This window comes from Myxocyprinus asiaticus, chromosome 24 (assembly GCF_019703515.2).
Source record: "Myxocyprinus asiaticus isolate MX2 ecotype Aquarium Trade chromosome 24, UBuf_Myxa_2, whole genome shotgun sequence".
Taxonomy (NCBI): Eukaryota; Metazoa; Chordata; class Actinopteri; order Cypriniformes; family Catostomidae; genus Myxocyprinus; species Myxocyprinus asiaticus.
In genome coordinates this window covers 130,488-137,991 of record NC_059367.1, presented here as the reverse complement: position 1 = coordinate 137,991, position 7,504 = coordinate 130,488, and positions in this window count along the sequence as shown.

Below are 7,504 nucleotides of genomic sequence, written 5' to 3'. Positions count from 1 at the left end.
GCCATGGACAGGAAATTCACTGAGGTGGTTACAAGAGTGGCGATGTCGAGAAACAGATTTCTGGAGTCAATGGAGAGGGAGTTAGCTGCTAACCCGCTAGTGACCAAGGTAGATTTGGAGCATCTCTGGGAAAAGTTGGAAGACTTGGAGGATCATAACCAGTGAAACAACATCTGAATTGTTGGAATTCCTGAGCATGAGGAAGACAGAGATATGGTGAAATTCCTAGACAGGCTCCTTCCAAGTCTGCTCGACATAACAGGCCATAAGCTGGAAATCGAACAAGTTCACAGAGTTCCAGCGTGGAGATCCGTGGAGGGAGACAGGCCCCGATCAATTCCGGCCAAATTTCTGCGATCATCCAATAAAGATCTCGTGTTACATGAGATGAGGAGTAAAGGAAGGCTTTCTTGGAAGAACCACAACATTTTCTTGTTCCCAGACTTTGCGAATTCGACGAGAGAAGCGTGATCGATTCAAGGAATGCAAGAAACTCTTACATCAACGGAAGGTCACTTTTGCACTGATGTTCCCGGCCAAATTGAGAATAGATGCTAAGGATGGCTGCAAAATATTTACATGCCCACAGCAAGTATTGTCCTTCATAAAGTCAATGACTGAGTAAGTTATTTTGTGGTTCTCATGTTGCAGCTGAGTGGACCCGACTCACTGAACATTCACTTGACCGTCCGAGGAAACTGGGCACCTTGTTTCTTCTTGTACTGCTTCCGTCTAGTGGCTGGAGTTTTTTTTTTTTTTTTTTTTTTTGTGGATGAATCTGCTTGTTCTCTGTGCTTATGCCTCCTATTGGTTGGAGTTTGTTTTGTGGAGTATTTCTTCCAAGTCATTGAAGTGATTGGGTCATTTGTTGCACTCAGGTAACCGTGGAATGGGCCGGCTCACTGAACATTTGTTTGACTGTCCGAGGAAACGGAGCGCCTTTTTATATTTATATATATATATATATATATATATATATATATATATATATATATATATATATATATTTTTTTTTATTATTTAATATATATATATTAATTATTTATTATTTATTTATTTATTTATTATTTTTATTTTTTGTGTGTGTGCTGGTTCCGCTAGCATCTGGAGTTTGTTTTGTGGAGGAACACGCCTTCGAGACAGTTATGTCGATGAATCTACACGCTCTTGGTGCTTATGTCTCTTATTGGCTGGAGTTTGTTTTATAGATTATCTTCTGTTGTGTAATTCTGTCTTACAAAATTTGTATAGAATCACCAGACTTGAGCAATCCGATGGCAAAGTTGTCGTGGGGGCTCTCATACATGGACTGTGAGTTTAGAGGGATGGACGCCAGTTGGCGCCGTTGTGGGCGGGGTTAATGCGTACATTTTTCTGTTTGCTTGATTGTTGCATTTAATGTTGGAATGTGGTCTTTATAATTTAGTTTTTGACACAATCTATTTTTCTAATATGTCAAAATGTTAATATGAGTGTTCTATCTCTCTCCACGTGGAATGTGAATGGTTTGGGGCACTCCATAAAAAGAAGGAAGGTTATTTATTTTCTTAAGTGTAAGAAATATGATATAGTGTTTCTTCAAGAAACACATCTTTCCCTGCAGGAAGCTGAAAAATGTGGGAAGATATGGGGTGGACATGTTTTCTTTAGTGTTGGCTCAAGTAAGAGCAGGGGAGTCATTACACTGATTAAGTAAACATCTACAATTCAAATGTCTCAAACAGATTAAAGATAAATTAGGAAGAGTCATTATTGTTTTAGCAGAAATTCAGGGGCAAAGGTTGATTTACGCACCTAACGCTGATGATCGGGGCTTTTTTATAGATCTTGAAGGGATGCTGCAAGCCGCTGGCACCCCTTATGATATAATATTGGGAGGAGACTTTAATCAATTGATGGATTCAGTCCTTGATCATAGTGAAGCAAAAGTGTGTAAGCCCCCTAGAGCAACACTGATGCTTCACAGGATGTGTAAAAATCTTGGTCTTACAGATATCTGGAGACTTTTGAATCCATCTGGTAGGGACTATACATTTCTTTCATCAGTCCATAAGATTTATTCTAGAATAGATTTTATATATAATCCAAATCCCTCATTTCATCTGTTGTTGATTGCTCAATTGGAAACATCTTAGTCTCAGATCACACCCTGGTGAGTTTAGAGGTGTTGCCACATATGGAGAAAAACAAATCATATAGTTGGCGCTTTAATGTATCCCTTCTGCAAAATCCTGATTTCCAACAAATGTTAAAGACTGAAAGCAGTGTTTATATGGAGACCAACTGGTCCTCAGTATCCTCTGTGGGCGTGGCTTGGGAGGCACTTAAGGAGGTTCTTAGGGGTCGGATCATACAGTATGATCATTCACCAAAAAGTCCAAAGCACGAGAACTTGTGGAGTTGGAAGGGAATATTAAAAGTGCTGAGGCAGAGCTGAAGCGCTGAATGTCATCTGATGGCCTCAGAGAATTGACCCGATTGAAATATAGATATAATACTATTTTGTCACGATTTTGATCAGTCTGATTCTTAAAAAGGACAAAGATCCAAGTGAGTGCAAGAGTTATCATCCAATTTCCCTGATCCAGGTCTTAAAGGCACACCCATCTGCTGGCGATGCCAATCGGAGGATGGAGACATGACCCATGTTTTTTGGTGGTGTGTTGAGATCCAGGGGTTTTGAATGAAGGTTCAGAGTTTTGTGTGTGACGTGTTGGGCACTCGGATTTCATTTTGCCCCAGACTATGTGTTTTGAGTGATAGGGAGGTCATCGATGTGGGGAATAAAAACATAAAGAATTGGGTCCTGACCAGTGTGATGGTTGCCAGACAGATTGTTTAGAGGGGATGGAATTCGGCTGGAGCGCCCCCAGTTCAGGAGTGGAGCACGGAGATTGGGAGGGTGGCGGGGTATGAAGAAATGGTATTTAGTAGACTGGGTCATTTGGATTTGTTTTTTAGGAAATGGGGCAAGTGGTTTGTGTTCTTGGAGGCCTCTCGGGGAAAGGTAGCGGAGAGGTTTAGATGTAGATGTGTGTGTTTATTTGATATTTATTTATTTATTATTTATTTATTTGGTGAATATGCTCATGTGACCACGGGAGTGTTTGTTGGGGGTCGGGGATTGGGAGGGGTAGTGGTGGGGATTATATGTTAAGTGTTGATTCCATGTATATATATTTTGTTTTTTGTGTCTTCTGTGGGAATCAATAAAAATGTTAATCACAAAAAAATTTTTTTATATATTTTTACTGGAGAATAAGACAAAAATACTAATTAAGAATTTATTTTTTGCAGCGAAGACATCATCAAAAAAGATGTCAAAAATCTAAAATTTCACAGATAAAAAAACATAAGTTTTATTTTCTTCACAAAAAAAATAAAGTGTGCCTTATGCAATTCAAGATTATACATCGATTCTATTGGACCCCCTCTAGATTGTTCAGGCTTGCTCTTAAAGACACACCCACCTGCTGGTAATGCCAATCAGAAGATGGAGACACAACTTCTTCTTTTTCCCTTTTTTGTTAATTTTTTATTGATTCCATATACAAATTTAAACTACACAAGAATACATGGAAATAACTTTTAACAATTATGTGTCAGTATATTTCACTTAAGTTGAGCCTAATGCCTTTTTAGCACATGACAACTTTACCTGATATGAGGACAGTTGTAACAAGCGCTCCTTGTCTTCAAACACTAATTGTAGAAAACAGGAACAATGTATGCAGGTTTTTGGCATTTATTTTGTTAGTAGACAGATAAAGGTATCTCATGTGAAAAATGGCATGTTTATTCTGCTCTATTTGTGCAGTACAGCAAAAAGCGTTTACATTTATTCATTTGGCAGATGCCCAGTGACTTACAGAAGAGGAATAATACATCATAAGTGATTAATCTTTAGGAGACAATAGTATGAAAAGTGCTGCAATACAAAGTTTCACTCGCATCAGAAAGTGTTTAAACTGTACTCGGCTCACATCCGGGAACATCTCGAGAGGATTTACACTGAAGCGTCACCAAGAAACAAGCCACTTCAGTGTAAAAGTGCTTCATTTGTTCCTCAGGGATTCGCTCATTTTACACAAACAACATTAAGATCTTTATAAAATAAAGAGAGATTGAAGAAACAAATAAAATGTACCCCATCCTTCTGTATTCAGACCATTTGAAACACGTTAAATATTGTATGTGAAGTACATTACAGTATTTGATGATGATCACATCAGTTTGTTTGTGTGAAAAACATCAGAGACTCTTTAGTGACGCTGGAGACCAAAGATGAACCCAACAGAGACAAACAGAGAAAAACAACATCTCTGATAAACACCACAAAGACATTTCAATAATAGTCACTTATAACTACAAATCATGTTTTAAAGGAATATTCCAGGTTCAGTACAAGTGAAGCTCAATCGACAGTATTTGTGGCATAATGTTGATTATCACAAAAATGTATTTCGACTTGTCCTTTCTTTTCTTTAAACCCTCCAAAACTTTACCCCATTGAAATCATGATTACCAAAGAGACTCCTGAATTCAAGATTTACTGACTTAAATATTGATCTGTCTCTCACCCACACCTATCATATCACTTCTGAAGACATGGATTAAACCACTGGAGTCTCATGGGTTACTTTTATGCTGCGTTTATGTGCTTTTTGGAGCTTCAAAGTTCTGGTCACCATTCACTTGCATTGTATGAACCTACAGAGCTGAAATATTCTTCTAAAAATCTTCATTTGTGTTCTGCAGAAGAAAGAAAGTCATACACATCTGGGATGGCATGAGGGTGAGTAAATGATGAGAGAATTTTCTTTTTTTATTATTATTATTTACATTTTTTACCTTTTTGAGGTTTTAAATGGATGATTTTTACATCGGGATGTGTGGCAGAGCTCATTTCATGACCACCGGTGGGAAAAGCAATGCTAAAGAAAATAACAGAAGAATTTAAGGTGTAATGTTTGTCAGTAATGATTTATGATGTAAAAGTGTTACAAAATTATTCTAAATACTATGTAGATATTTTCTAGAGAATCATTTTTCCTCTGGGATTTGATCAAAAGAGGGTCTTCAAAGGTTCCACTCCTCAGTATTAAGAATTTCTTCATTTGTGTTTTTGTCTAAGGTAGAAGACATCGTAAGCTTTATATAAAGGTATAATGTTAGGTTATGTGGCGTTTGGATCATAATTCAAAGTGCCAAGAAATGTACAATTTCCAAAAGTGTCCTAGTTTGCCCATATTCATCCTAGTACATCAAAAAATAGAACGAATGAGATTTTTTTTTTTGTTAATTTGAGTTAGTTAATAATTGTTTTAGCAAGTTTTCATTTTGAACTTTAATAACACTGCTGAGAGGTGCCTCGAGTTGTGCCTGACAGGCTCTACAGCTTCAGAACAAACAGACACGTCGAGGGAATATTTCTGATCGTTGTTGTTTTATCTGATTCTGTTTTCACACACACACAATTCAATGGTGTAAAACAATAAAACATACTAACTTATGAGGTGAATGCTTTTAATAAGCACTTTATATTTATAATATAAACCTCGAGTATAATTCTTTACTAAAGGTAAAGAACATAAAGACTGCCATTTGTCTTTAAAGTGTCATGAAACCCCCTAGTACACCTCAAGACTGTAAATGGGCGGGAAAATATGTAAAAATGTGGGTGGGACGAGAGGGATGAATATCACATTGAGTGGAGATGGGAAAAAAACCAACAAAAAAAAAACCCTTTTGGGGCTGTATATATATCATGGGACAAAAGTGTAAAGTGAAAATGATAGAACACTGCAAATCTACAAAAATATTTGGTTAAAACTTTAGAGAATGAAGTGAGAACAGCACTTTGAGCAGACATTACCATCAAAACCAGCACTGCTTTAACACTTTACAATAGTTTATAGATATTACGAGTAATTTAGGTTTAATACAAATGCTATTGTCAGCATTTGAGGCATAATACTGATTACCACAGAAAATAATTTAGATGAATCCCTTTTTCTAAAGAAAAGAAAAAATAATTGTGTGCAGTAAGACACATACAAAAGGAAACCGGCCCAAATACACAAAACATTAAATACACACTGTTTCAAAAGTGTAGCCACAATATTTAAGCATAATACGTGTTAACATGACTCTAGTGTGATAAAATCATTTACTAACTTTGTGTAAAGTTATCCAGTATTTCAACTCTATTGGCATTACATCATCATGACAATAACCATGTACGCATAAAGCCTATACAGCGCATTCAGGAAGTATTCAGACCCCTTCAGTTTACACATTCTGTTATGTTGCAGCCTTATGCTAAAAAAGGTTAAATTATCTATAAAACCAGATTTTTTGGATAAATTTGGAGATGTATTAAAAATGAAATATCACATTGACATAAGTATTCAGACCCTTTGAAATTGAGCTCAGGTGCATCCCATTTCTCTGGATCATCTTTGAGATGTTTCTACACTTTGATTGGAGTCCACCTGTGGCAAATTCAATTGATCGGACATGATTTGGAAAGGCACACACCTGTCTATATAAGGTCTTACAGCTGAAAATGCATATCAGAGCAAAAACCAAGCCATGAGGTCAAAGGAACTGCCTGCAGAGTTCAGAGACAGGATTGTGTCGAGGCACAGATCTGGGGAAGGCTACAAAACATTTCTGCAGCATTGAAGGTCCCAATGAGCACAGTGGCCTCCATAATTCTTAAATGGAAGAAGTTTGGACAACCAGGACTCTTCCTAGAGCTGGGAGCACCTGGCCAAACTGAGCAATCGGGGGAGAAGAGCCTTGGTAAGAGAGGTGACCAAGAACCTGATGATCACTCTGGTTGAGCTCCAGAGATCATGTGTGGAGATGGGAGAAACTTGCAGAAGGACGACCATCACTGCAACACTCCACCAATCTGGGCTTTATGGCAGAGGGGCCAGACGGAAGCCTCTCCTCAGTGCAAGACACATAAAAAAGCACCTAAAGGACTCTCAGACGGTGAGAAACAAGATTCTCTGGTCTGATGAAATGAAGATTGAACTGTTTGGCCTCAATTCCAAGCGTCATGTCTGTAGTAAACCAGGCACCGCTCATCACCTTCAGTATACCATCCCAACAGTGAAGCATGGTGGTGGTAGCATCATGCTGTGGGGGTGTTTTTCAGCGGAAGGGACTGGGGGACTGGTCAGGGTTGAAGGAAAGCTGAACGCAGCAAAATACAGAGATATCATTAATCAAAACCTGGTCCAGAACACTCAGGACCTCAGACTCGGCCGAAGGTTCACCTTCCAACAGGACAATGACCCTAAGCACACAGACAAGACAACACAAGAGTGGTTTAGGAACAACTCTGTGAATGTCCTTGAGTGGCCCAGCCAGAGCCCGGACTTGAACCCAATCGAACATCTCTGGAGAGACCTGAAAATGACTGTCCACCGATGGTCCCCATCCAACCTGACAGAGCTTGAGAGGATCTGCAGAGAAGAATGGCAGAAAATCC